At 37.8% G+C, this 13,574-nt stretch overlaps 1 protein-coding gene across 8 annotated transcripts in view; it reads left to right on the plus strand.

The window, feature by feature from the left end:
* Window positions 1-13,574, plus strand: part of SYTL5 (synaptotagmin like 5) — a 212,491-nt gene that overhangs the window by 90,502 nt on the left and 108,415 nt on the right. The window contains exon 1 of one of the 8 annotated variants that reach the window (XM_045860672.1): window positions 5,961-6,044. The exons of the other annotated variants lie outside the window; for them this stretch is intronic. The gene's annotated coding sequence lies outside the window, so the exon portion shown is untranslated. Of the gene's footprint in view, window positions 1-5,960; window positions 6,045-13,574 lie in introns of those variants that run through there. 8 annotated transcript variants of the gene reach the window in all.

Consider the following 13,574-nt stretch of genomic DNA (forward strand, 5'->3'; position numbering starts at 1 on the left):
TCAGTAATTTTGAAATTTGCCCAGAGGTCAGAGTTACAGGTCCTAAGATGGAGGCTGTGGCAGTAAGGGTTGAACCACAGGCTGAGGGCAGAATTTTAAGCCATAGAGGATTATTTTAAGGCCTCGAAACCTAATGGAATTTACTAGCTGGATTTTGAAATTGTTTCAGGCTACTGACTCACCGTGTTCTCCCTTGTGGAATCAGAATTTCTATAACTTTAGTTATCCTATGTCTGTCCCACCATTGTATTTTGAGAGTAGATAACATATTTTCCAGTTTCAGAAATCCACAACTGGAGAGGAATTTTGCCCCAGGATGAATCATTCCCAGAATTTCACCCATACCTGATATAGATGATGAGATTTTAGACCTTGAACTGGTACTAAAAAGGGTTCAGACTTTTGAAGTTGATGGCATGAGGTGAATATATTTTGCATGTGAGATGGACATGAATCTAAAGGGGCTTGAGGATGGACTTTGGTAGGCCAGTTAATGGCCTAAAAAGATACCAAAGTTCTGATTAATAAACCTGTGAATGTTACCTTATATGGCAAAAGAGACTTTGCAAACATGATTAAGTGAAAGATTTTGAGATGAGAACATTCTCAATTATGTGGATGTGCCCTAAATGCAATTACAAGTGTGTTTATAGGAAGAAGGTAGAGAGAGATTTGATACAGAAAAAGAAGCCAATGTGACCATTGAAGCAAATGCTGTCCTATTATTGGATTTGAAGATGGTGGAAGGGGCCACAGGCAAGGAATACAAAGGGGGACCAAAAAATCCCAGAATTTATTAATAAAAAATTGTGTATTTATTCTTACACATTTAAATTTCAGTCACCTTCAAAGTACTCTCCAAAGTACTCTTTGTTGCAGTACACCTATCAAGACTCTTTTCCACTGCTCAAAAGAATTTTTGAACTCATCCATTTTGACACCTTTTAGTGCTTCTGCCATTTTTTGTTTCATCTCTTCCACATTGGCAAAAAAAAACCCCACTTCCCTTTGAGGACTTTTTTCACTAGGGGAAACAAAAAAAGGAGACTCAGGGTGAGGTTGGGTGAATAGGGAGGGTGGGGCACAGGGTTCATGCCATTTTTGATCAAAAACTGCTGAACATGCAGTGTGTTGTGGGCAGGTGTACTTGTAAATCACCCATCATGAAATGGGCAATTGTGTTGAAAGAGTTTTCAAAAAAAAAAAAAATCACTGAAGCCAAATGCAGCCTCTCACAACAACGTCAACTGATACACTGATACAGATGGGTTCCTAGAACACTCACCTAGCCAAGGAAGCCTGCAGTATAAGGGGCCTGCCCTACAGAAGATAATTCCATTTTTTTTGGAGGAATTATCTAGCCCTTTCCCCACCCCCTGATAATGGATTTGTTTCTAGGAGCTAGAAAAGGCAAGGAAACAGATCCTTCCCTGTAGCCTGTGTAGGGAATATGGTCCTGCAAACATCCAGAGTTTAGCTTACTGTAAGTGATTTCAAACTTTTGACCTTCTGAACTGTAAGATAATAAATGTGTGTTGTTTTAAGCAATCAAAATTGTGGTAATTGTTAGAGAAGCCATAGGAAATTAAAATATCTCAAATAAACTACTTCTATTGAAATTCACGTCTCAGCATCTGCTTCTAAGGGAATCCAAAATAAGATGCTAGGTGAGGATAAAGGACACAGCAGTCAGCTAATTTTCTCATGTTCCCTGAAGTTGTTCCCATAACCTTCCTGTGACATGAGGCACATGGTTTTGTGTTTTTTAAAATATTTTATTTATTTATTTTTAGAGAGAGGGGAAAGGAAGGAGAGAGGGAAACATCAGTTTACGATTGCCTCTCACATGCCCCCTACTGGGGACCTGGCCTGAAATTCAGGCATCTGCCCTGACTGGGAATCAAACTGGCAACCCTTTGGTTCACAGGCTGGCACTCAACCCACTGAGCCACACCAGCCAGGGCTGATTATGTTTTGAGATAGTTAAAATTTCACAAGACTGTGTAAGACTGGACAGAGCAAATTGGTTTCTCGTGACACTTCAATGTAGTAAAAAATGAATCCCCTTGAAAGATGTTACTCTGATTATGATGAAGAAACTGGTACTGGACTAGCCCTTTTGCCATAAACAACCATAAAACTGGACACTATATATGAGCTGATTGTTCTGGAGCATTATACAATAGGCAGCACAATGCTGTGATTACAGAGAGAAAGGAAACCCACAAGGTAGCTCAACCACCACTCCAGTTCTCTGCCTGGGGAAAATGTCCCAATGACATAGTGAATTGAATTTTGGATAGAACACAGTAGTACTGCTGGGCTGAGAAAGCAGAAAACAGAGTTCAGTAGACATAAAAAAGCTGGAATTTGCAATACAGGGCATCAAAGAAGAGGGAGCTATATTAAGGAACATCTTCAGAACTCCATTTGGAGATTATTCAAGAATCTTTAGCTGAGAACTGGGCTGAATATTCACAAGGCAAAACTACCTGAAACGTACCAGAGGGTTCAGGGTTGAGAAGGGAACAGAGCTATTACCAGCTGACTCATACTGGGGGATGCTGGAGTTTCAGTCAACAAGAGTGAGGAAACTCTGATAATACCTCATAAGTAACCTGGGCATCCAGCTGAGACACCAGTAGCCTTAGGAGTAAAGGCCATGTTGTAAAGTAAGACCTACAATGGATCCACCCTTAAAAATTCTAAAACCCTTGGCTATTGTAAATTGTGCTGCTATGAACATTGGGGTGCATAGGTTCTTTTGAATTGGTGTTTCAGGATTTTTAGGGTATAATCCCAGCAGTGGAACTGCTGGGTCAAAAGAAAGTCCCATCTTTTGTTTTCTGAGGAAATTCCATACTGTTTTCCACAGTGGCTGTACCAGTCTGCAATCCCACCAACAGTGCACTAGGGTTCCCTTTTCTTCACAACCTCACCAACGCTTGTTGTTTGTTGATTTGTTTATGGTGGCCATTCTGACCGGTGTGAAGTGGTATCTCACTGTGGTTTCAATTTGCATCTCTCTGATGACTAGTAATGGTGAGCATCCTTTCATATGTCTCTGGGCCCTCTGTATGTCCTCCTTGGAGAACCTATAAGTGGAACCTAATCAACAAAACAAACAAGCAAGCAAAATATAACCAGAGACATTGAGATAAAGAACAAACTGACAGTAATCAGAAGGGAGAGTGGAGAAGATAATGGGGAAAAGGAGGATCATCAAGGAACCTGTATAAAGAACACATGGACAAAGCCAAAGGGAGGTATGATCAAAGGCAGGAACTGGGGATGGGTGTGGTGGTGGGGGGAATGGGGACAACTGTAGTTGAACAACAATAAAACAAAAGAAAATAATTCTAAAACCCAACCCTTATAAGGTCCATAAAGGACATAGAATTTGAAATCTGATTCCTCAAACTTAATCAGGATTAGGACAAACCTTAAGTTTTCTGCATAACTGCCTTAACAAAGCAGAATACCAAATATATTCAACTTGACTAGAACACAAATCACTCTTCTGAAGAAGATAGCAGAACCCACAGTTTCTAAATATATCATCCACATTGTTCAATATACAACGAAAGTATTCAACATGCAGATAAGCAGGAAAATATGACCTATAGTCCAGAAAAAAAAAGCCAGTAGAAACAAATCCTAAGATGCCCAGTTGTTGTACTCTTTAGACAAATACTTTAAAGCAATTATTCTATGTCTTAATGAATGAATGTTTAGGGAATGTCTTAATGAATGAATGTGTAGGTAATTTCAGCATATAAATAGAAACTATAAATAATAAATGAAAATTTTAAAATTACAATAACCAAAATAAAAATCACACTAGATGGGTTCAACATCAGCTTGGAGATGGCTAAAGAAACAATCAATGAACCTGACAGATCAATAGGAATCATTGAATCTGAAAAACAGAACAAAACATATATACTTGATATTTTTAGAAAGCATTTTTGTGTTTTTTTCAACTTTTTACTGTTATTGTATATCACAGTTGTCCCAATTTTCCCCGGTGCCTTCCTTCATACTTTTTTAAAGTGTTGTAATGATTTCTCCTGTGTGACTTTTCCAACATAAGGAAGTGTTACAGGGTGCAGTCAAGAGGGGGGACCCCAAATGGGCATTTGAAATGGGGTCCAGAACTTAAGGTGTCCAGGAGATTTTAAGATGTCTCCATCCCCCCACCCAGGGTGAGGGTTGGGGGAAGGGACAAATGGAGCAAGGCCATTGAGAGCTGTTTTGCATAGCAACAGCCTTGCAGCTACCCTCTGGTGTGGTCATTTAACATATCTATAGCCTTTGGCTGGTCGCTTAGATATGTTAAATAGCTGTGATCATCTCTGAGCCAGGGGAATGGAAGTAACTTCCCCACCAACACGTGACTGGGGGCAGATCCCCCCCAAGCTACAGCGCCTGCGTGGGAGCTCGGAGAAGATTGGCTCCAGGACATGGGGCCATGCCTGCCCAGACTCAAGATGGCAGCCCAGTAAAGCTGGAAGGATACGAGTTCTGGCATGTGAAGCCGAGTGTGGGAGGAGTCGGAAATGAGGCTGCAGAGGAAGATTGGCCGCGGGGATTTAAAAGCGAGACTTGGTGGCCATTGAGAGAGAACCACGCGGCTTTGGCAGAGTGAGGACTCTCCCCTTCCCGCAGCCCTGAAAGAGAGAACCAGGAAGCCTGGACAGAGCAGGGACCCCCGCAGCTTTAGAAGGGGAACCACCACCTGGTTTTAGCAGAGATCCCGGCGACTCAGCCGAGGGTGCCGGGAACCCAAGGAGGTCTCCCAGTCAAGATGGAGGACTAACTAAGAACCAGAGGACTGTCTGAGCCATGGACTTCTATTTCCTTTCCTGAAATACGGTACTCTGGACTGGGCAAAGGGGGGAAGGAAGGAAGGACTGTGTCTGTTTGTGGGTGTTTTGGGGGACTTTGGGATTTTTGATAAAGACATTAGGTCACTACTTTAAGCTTGTATAACATTAAATAAACATTTCCTTTCCTTTTCACGAATCTCTGGCATTGAGAGACGTCTTTCCTCGGGCGGCGGACATGACGGACCTGGGGGCCTTTTCAATAATAGTATATCGTCCCAGGCCCCCCTTGTTCTGTTCTGTAACAGAAGTGGTATCTCTCTTGGTACTCTAATACCAAGAGTTACCAAATAATGGTAACTTACCTTTTTTTTATCAATCCACAGAACCCCAAAGGGCTCCTGTAGCTAAAAAGAAGGCTATTATTATACTATAAAAGAGTAATCATCATAGGGAAATAATCTTCCAAGACTTTTACTTACTCCATCTTAAGATGCAATATAGTACAAACAGCAAGAAAACTGTACTTATTGTCTGATGTTCAGCTGAGTAGTCACATCCTGTTATGAAATTATCTTCTAAAAGTCATAACAGTTCAGCATCATGGTTAGATATGTGGACTGTGGTACCAGAGTATCTAGATTTAACTTAAAGCTCTACCATTTACTAACTGGGTAACTGTGGTCAAAATACTTAGTTTGCTCATCTGTGATATTGGTATAATGATAGTTCATACCTAATAAGTGTTGGAAATTATGGGAACTGATATGTGTAAAGTGCATATATGTGTTAGTTATTATTATCATTAGATATACTTTTTCTCAAGTCCTTTAAGATATAGAGCTTTTCGGAAATAAAATATTAAAAGAATGAATCACCTTTACACCATAGATTTTTAAAGTATCTCATGACAAAAATTCTCCTAAATGTGCTTTAGAGGATGAAACAGCTATTACCTTTACCCTGCTGATCAATGAGGCATTCCTTTGTAAAAATGGAGATACTGCCTGCTTCTTGGAATAGCTGTCCACCATAGATAAACATTACTTGGTACTTCTGGGTGTGTTCATTGTGTAAATAGATTGTGGGAACATGAGTGACTGGTTTTTCAAGTTCTTGCTGCTAGCACTCCATGAGGGTCAAGTAGCTCAGCATTCTACAGTTTGAGTGTCTGAAAGAAAAGTGAGCCTCCAAAAATGTTCTAACCACCAAATTGAGGTAAGAATAGGGGTCTCCAGTGTCACAACTAATTTCTTGATTTTTGAATTTTTGTGTGTCTCAGGGGCTGGGTTTGCTGTTGGGAAATACTTTTACAATATAAGGAGAAAGGAAGGAATATATATAGAAGGGACATTTTGGCCATTGGGCTTTTATATAGGTTTGATGGTTTGAAGAGGGAAATATTAAGTTATCTTGTTACTAGCACTTAATCTACATATTGAAACATTACACTAATCCCACTGAATAATGATTGTCTCCAGGAACAAATATGTATCCTAGGGACATAAAGGAGTCAAGTTCACAGCAGATGTACCATGTCACTTTGCCAAAATCCTCTCATACATCTATGTATAAGATAGCAGTCCTTTTGTTCTGAATTTCTTTCATTTTTTAGACAACTCAGATGTTTTATTTAGCATTGTTGCAGTGTTGTTTGCATTCAGTAATATTTTTAATATGTTTAAACATGGAGTATGGATATATATTTAGTAGAAGGATTGATAAAGTCTGAAAACTATGGAATAATTTCAAGATAAATGTGTTTTTAACACCATGAGGAGATGAGATGCTGTGAATATGAATATACATTAGAAAGATGTATCAGGTTTTTTAAAAATTCTCTTTAGTATATATTGTTTTAATTAGCAATGCCATCTTCCTTATTTAATTGAAAAATACATCATTAACATATCAAAATATATACTTAGAAAAAAGAGTTATTCATTTAAACCACTCAAAAATGTGAACAGAAAACATTCCTTAAGATGATAATGTATTGAAAAATGCCACTGAAATCTAAGCCTCCTTAAAATGTCTCTTAAGCACAGGAATTGAGTGTTTAATTTGTTACTTTATAAGTTGCTTGTAAGTTGTTTAGACAACAGTTTAAACACAGACTTATGAGTTATACTTCATGACTTAAGTATGTGAAGACATTTAATTGGACTTTAGTGCAATCCCTCAATAGACCCATATACACATACACACACATACACACATTTATGTACGGGCAACTAATATATGGGGAAAAGATGAGGAAATGTCTTTTGTTGTTAAATCATGTTTTTTCTGTGTACTTATGATTTTCTAAAATTCTCTGCCAGCATAAGCTTTGGAATTAGCATGGTGTCATTCAATTCGTTCAAGTTTGATAACATCTTCTAATAGGTATTAGGGAATTAAATAATAAAATAATTATATATACCTCTTTGTGTCCTACAGGCACATTTAGTATTTTTATTGAAACTGCTTCCTTATTATTTAGTATGTTAAGGAAAGGAAAAGGAAAAGGAAATTTTATATGTAAAATGAGCAGTTTGTTTTACCTAAGCTCTATTATACAAAGGCATATGTTATGACTATTTTGCCAGCATGTGTAAACACTTAGCTATTTGTTTTTAATACTTTCTAGTTTGGAATTACTTGTAACTATGTTTTTGTGCATCCCATATGTTGTTTGTGTATGTGCTGTCACTCTCACACATTCACCTACCCACACACATTAACACATTTTGGATGATTTTATAGGACTCTTTAACTTCTCTGCAACTTGGTTTCTTTCCTGGCTCTGTCTTTCTGTGGGTAGTATCACCATTGCCTTTGACCTCTTTCCTTATCATGCTTTATGCACATCTTCCATCATGCCTAGCCCATAGACATCTTATTTTACTAAATATAGCAGTAATAAAGCAGGTGGTCACATTGCTTCCATCTCTTGTGGAGCTGGCAACTGTAGTGCCTATCTTAAGTTGTGAAAGATCATCTGGAAGTCAGGTAGAGTTCTTAAAGGTACAGCATCTGACAAATAGATAATGTACTAGGACAGGAAATTCACTTGATCTGGTTTCTCTCTCCTTTTAGCAAAAACACTTCTCTAAGATGAAGCTAACAAAACCTGTTCCTATTGCCTTACTACCCCACTTTCTCTCTTTTAAAAGCCCTCTTTCTTTAAATTCCCCTATGACACCATATCACCTTCATCACTTTATTGACACTGTAGTTCCAAGGGTCACTTGTGCTGTTACTAGGGTGTTTTATTGTACTCATTTATTTATTTATCCACTTAATAAATATTTATTTGGTGACAGCTATGTATTGGGTATTGCTAAGCTCTGAAGTTACAGTGGGAAACACTAAGTTAAGATCTGCCTTTATGTAACTCCGGTTTAGTTAGGAAAGATGTTAAGTTACCCAAATAATTTTCAATTGTGATAAGTGCTATGCAGGGTACTTTTCCACATCCTTATCTTACTTGACTTCTTTGCTCTGTGTGCCATTCATGATCACTTCCTATTTCTTGAGTTTCATCCTTCCTTGTTATCCACCATTATATATTATCTATTCAAATACATTTCTACAACTTTCCCTCTTCTCTTACCTAAGTGTTGGTTTCTCACAAAGTTTTAGCATTTGGCCCATAAACTATTACTTATTTTCTTTGCCTATGACTTCTCATCCACCTATAGTTTTATTTATTTATTTTATTTTTTAATCCTCATCTAAGGATATATTTATCGATTTTAATGAGAGAGAAATGTCGATCACTTACTTTCCCATATGCACCCTAACTGTGAATCAAACTCACAACCCTGGTATGTGCCCTGACCAGGAATTGAACCTGCAACCCTTTGGTGTACAGGATGGTGCTCCAACCAGTGGAGCCACATGACCAGGGCAACCCATAGTTTTAAATATCACCTCTAAGAAAATGCCTTCAAGATATCAATTTCCCAATCTTTCCCTCTGGTATATATTTTTCCACTTGTATTTTCAAGTGTTACCCAATATTCATCATGGTTGTAGACAAACTCACTGTCTTTTATGTTAAACCACTTCCTATTTTATCCATGTTTCTGCTAATGACATTGATGTCCTAGTTTCTCACATTTGAAACCTTAAAGTCAATTTTGCTTCTAACATTTCTTTGTGTTGAATACCAAAAACACTACTAAGTAAGTCCTTTTATTTATATGAGAATTGTTCACATTTTTTATATATGCTTTCCCATGTACCTTCTCTATTGTTTTTTTCTTTGATTTTCTACTTCCCCATTCTACCCCTCAGTCTGAGAACTAGTTGAATTCAAGATCTTGGTCAGACCCCACCTCCATCAGAAATTCCATACCTCATGGGTATCTTCTCTTTTAAACCTTGGGAACAGAATCATGAGAGGGGCAGCAAGAGCCCAGACTTAAGTAGCCAGACCCAGATTTATAGTGTTATTCTACCATTCACTGCCACGAATGTACTTTATCTCTCTTTGAGCCTCAGTTTCCTCACACATAACTTATCTCACACAGTGGTCACGAGGAACAAATAAGATCATGGAGGTAAAATCATTTAAAACTGTGAAGCACTATATACATATTAAAGTAAAATTTGTTAATAGAAGAATAACTCAGGAGCAGGAAACAGGGCCCTGGGTCTGAACTGCTCAGGCAGTATAGTGTAAGGGTTAAGAGCATGGACTCTGCCACCAGACTACCTAAATTTGAATCCTGGTTCTCCTACTTCCCAGCTGTGTGAAACTGGGAAAATTTAGCTTTTCTGTAAGTGAGTTTTCTCACGTAAAAAATGGGGGTAATACTAGTTTGCACTCATAGGGAGTTTGTAGGATTAAAAGGGTTAATAGATGCAAAATACTTAAAAACAGTGTCTGGCAAATAATTAGTGCTTTATAAGTGGAAATCATGCTGGGAACCAATGGAGCATCATGGGGGTACAGGGTGGGAGTAAGTTCTCAGAACTGAGTCACCTCAAGAGGATCTGGTACATCAAGGATGGAAACATAGAGCCACAGCATGGACACCTCTACCTGACTGAATCCCTCAAGGTTCAGGTCAAAAATGATCCTTTCATATGGGACAGAACTGAGCAAATGCACATCAAGGAGGCATAGGCATTCTGAGCAACCATTTGGGGCTCAAGGGTAGGGATAAAGGTTTTTCAGACAAATTTTTTTGTTAAATAAAAAAATGGTAAGTAGTTTTTTCTTTAGAGACATGAAATATGTAGGTATGTAGTATGTGGAGGAGACCGGACAGCAGTATCCATCTCGGCTGCAGATGTTCGTCAACACACGAGAAAAACATACACAGAGACAACTAGGTCCTGTGGGGGAATAGGAACAGCAGGGCCACTCCTCACGTGGGGAGCATGCCTTGTTCCCCCTCCAGAGAGGCTTTTTATTGGTTTCATTTGAATAAGAATTCAGGTAAAAGCTCATTACTCATTGCTAGGAAGTAAGGATCAAACAATAGATAACAAGGAAGTCTGAGGGCCTATTTTGAGTCAGGGTCAAACAGCTGTAAAACTTTAAAGAGCAAACTTACTTCTTCCTTGGACCCTTATCATTCAACTGAGCATTCTAAACAAAGCAGGTTTCACAGGGTTTTACATATTCTTTCTTAGGCCTGATTACCCAGGGAACCTGCCCTTTTCAGCACAGAGCTGCACCACCCTGTCATTATTTCAGGCTTAGGTGGAGCAAGGGAACTAAGGCAACCAAGAGATAAGGAGATTTTCTCCTGGACCCTGAGGACTCAGGCTATGTCAAAGCCAAGGAGTGAGGGTCCATCACCCCCTTTTGCTGTAGCCCCCGAAGTCCTTTCTCAGGGGTCTCCCACGTGATTGTGCCTGTCTTAGGTTGTTCCTCCCTTGGGAAATCTTACCCGTCATTGGCTAACCGACCAGGCTTTGGGGTTCAGTTATGAATGAAGCAACAGAAGCAGCACTCCTGTCAGGGAGATAAGCTTTTGTCTCCTTGCTGGCTTATGGTCCAAGGCCACTCCCTCAGCCTTAGCCTTGGCAGGGTTACAGCTTCTGATAACAGGCAGGGCAGTTCCCAACAGTAGCAGAATCAGAATATCAGTATCCAAATGTCTAAATGTTAAGAAACAAACATAATTATCCTCTGTATTCTAGAAATCTCTTTCTTGAACAAGTATGGTCTTACAGTAGTTTGGACTGTAAGGGGCCAAAGAAATTCTATTCTTCTGAATGTATAGGATCATTGCCCAGACTGTGTATTTTTGCTAACACATAGTAGTTCATTTTGGGTGAGGGTTTCTTTTCATGTTAAGAAAGAGCAAACAATAATACTTAGAATGTTCCAGGGATTTTTCTAAAAGTTTTAAATTGTAACTTATTTAATACTCAGAAGAACTTCATGAGATAGATATTATTATCTCATTTATAAGGAATAAACTTAAATACACATAATGCATTATTCATGGGTAATTGAGCCAGGTTTCAAACCCAGGCAGCATAACACCAGAGCCCATATTCTCAAACATTGGGCCTTAACATCTTAGCACCTCTGTGTGCTAGGCTCTGGTTAGGTGAGCAAGTTTTAGAGTATTGAGACACTCTTAAATGTTGCAGCTCCAGTTTTCCTTGACAACTGGTATTAAAAGTTTGATAGATTTTTAATAATATATAAAACTTCTTAAATAAGATTTATACTAAGTATTCCAATATCTGTGCAAGAAAAGTCCAATTTTTCTTAGTCATTATTCTGTATGTGAGGATCAAAGACCTCAAATAATGATGCTAGACAGTATATTATACTCAAAATTGGCAGCCACTTTGCACTGTACTTAATTGTTGCTTCTAGCCATGGGGATACTCTCTTGAGTATGTGTTGATTTCCATCTTTGTTTTTGCTAATGTTTCAAAAGTGCAGGCTCAATATTTGGAGTTGCCAGTTTGTTTCTTATTTTAACTTCTTCCTTTAAGTGTTCCCTTACCTTAGTTTTTTTTCTTTACTTTCTGTATTATCAGCTATGAAATAATTAATAAGCTTTTACTTTATTTTCTTCTTCACTGAATAAAAATATTAAAATCAGACTTAGATTCACTGAACCCCTTAATAACCTTATTCATTTCTAAGTATGAATAGGATCATCTCTTAAAGTTCGTTAAAGTTTAATTTAGCAGTGCTCAGTCCTTGTAACAGTTGACTTATTCTGGCTAATTTGATTTAATCTTTCTAACCAAATGCCAGGAAACACTTTGTTCCTGCAGTAAGAACATGTCCAGTTCATTTAAGGGTCTTTGGTTCATGTAAATAGACTTCAAGTGGCATATTCATTTTGATGTTGTGCTGTCAGGAAATATTTCCAAGAAAGTATCAGGAGTTGGAGGGAAATTATGAAAATGAATTAAAAAGCAATTAAGCTATATTTCATTTTAAAGCAAGTAAAATATTCAAGAGCAATTTAATTTTTAAAATTATTTAACAATCATAGTGTATTCTATAACAGAAGTGGTAGATTTCACTTGAGATGGAGTAGGAGATGGAGTTGTGTAAAGAAACCATACTTGGAACAAAGCCATCAAATAATGATGTTCAAGAGTTCAAAAATAGACTTTAAATCTAAACATACTTTTATCTGTATTATAAAAATGAAAGTTCAACCACAGCCCACTTGGTAAACACAGACCAAAAGAGATCATATCAAACATATTCATTTAATTCAAGTACAGAGTATAGACAAATCCATTAATATATCTTCCCAGGAGCCATATGTAGACAGCAATAGTTTTTAGTCTTGTGGCATGGAATTATACTAAAATTAGTATATGATTAATTAATTTTATTTAAATCAAGTAGTATGATATCAAGGATGCATTTTCTTTTTTTTTCTTTTATTTAAAGATTTTATTTATTTATTTTTAGAGAAGGAAGGGAGGGAGATAGAGAGAGAAAGAGAGAGAAACATCAATGTGCGGTTGCTGGGGGTTATGGCCTGCAACCCAGGCATGTACCCTGGCTGGGAATCGAACCTGCGACACTTTGGTTCGCAGCCCACACTCAATCCACTGAGCTATGCCAGCCAGGGATAAGGATGCATTTTCTACCAACATACTAAGGGTCTAATGTGAAACAGGCATTTTTTTCCAAATTTCAACAAATAATGGTAAGTAAAGACGTCCATGTCTACAAACAAATGTATCATTAATTTGCATATTTTGACTAAACTAGGTATGCATTAAAACACATTTTGTAACAAAGAATCATTGTCCTCTAATTGAGAGGCCAGCCCAAGGTAAATAACTGCAAGAAAGTACAGTCTTTAGTATGGGAAACCACCACATCAAAAAACACTGGGATATCCTATTTCCATTATCCATGTTCAAGGAAGAATTTAACCTGCTTCAAACAAATCACAGATGTCGTCCAATTTTGTTGGCTATTTCTGAGTTTGTGTTCTAAGCACAGGAAAGTTGTTTCTAAATCAGTTATATACAACACACTAGCCATTGATTTTCTCTCAAGTGAATTCCTATTTGACTGTCTCATTATTCTTGTAATAGTTATATGTTTGGTTTTATACTTAAGCACAATAGAATGTAACTAAATATTAGCATAAGATCTGCAGAATAGGCTCCTGAACAATGAAGATAAAATCATCATATGTTTGATTAATTCCATTGGAAAAACTTCTTTAAAAAATACTTTATTTATTTACTTTCAGAGAGAGGGGAAGGGAAAGAGAAAGAGAGGGAGAGAAACATCAATGTGTG

This window comes from Phyllostomus hastatus, unplaced genomic scaffold (assembly GCF_019186645.2).
Source record: "Phyllostomus hastatus isolate PE091 unplaced genomic scaffold, TTU_PhHast_1.1 phas_scaffold_200, whole genome shotgun sequence".
Classification (NCBI taxonomy): Eukaryota; Metazoa; Chordata; class Mammalia; order Chiroptera; family Phyllostomidae; genus Phyllostomus; species Phyllostomus hastatus.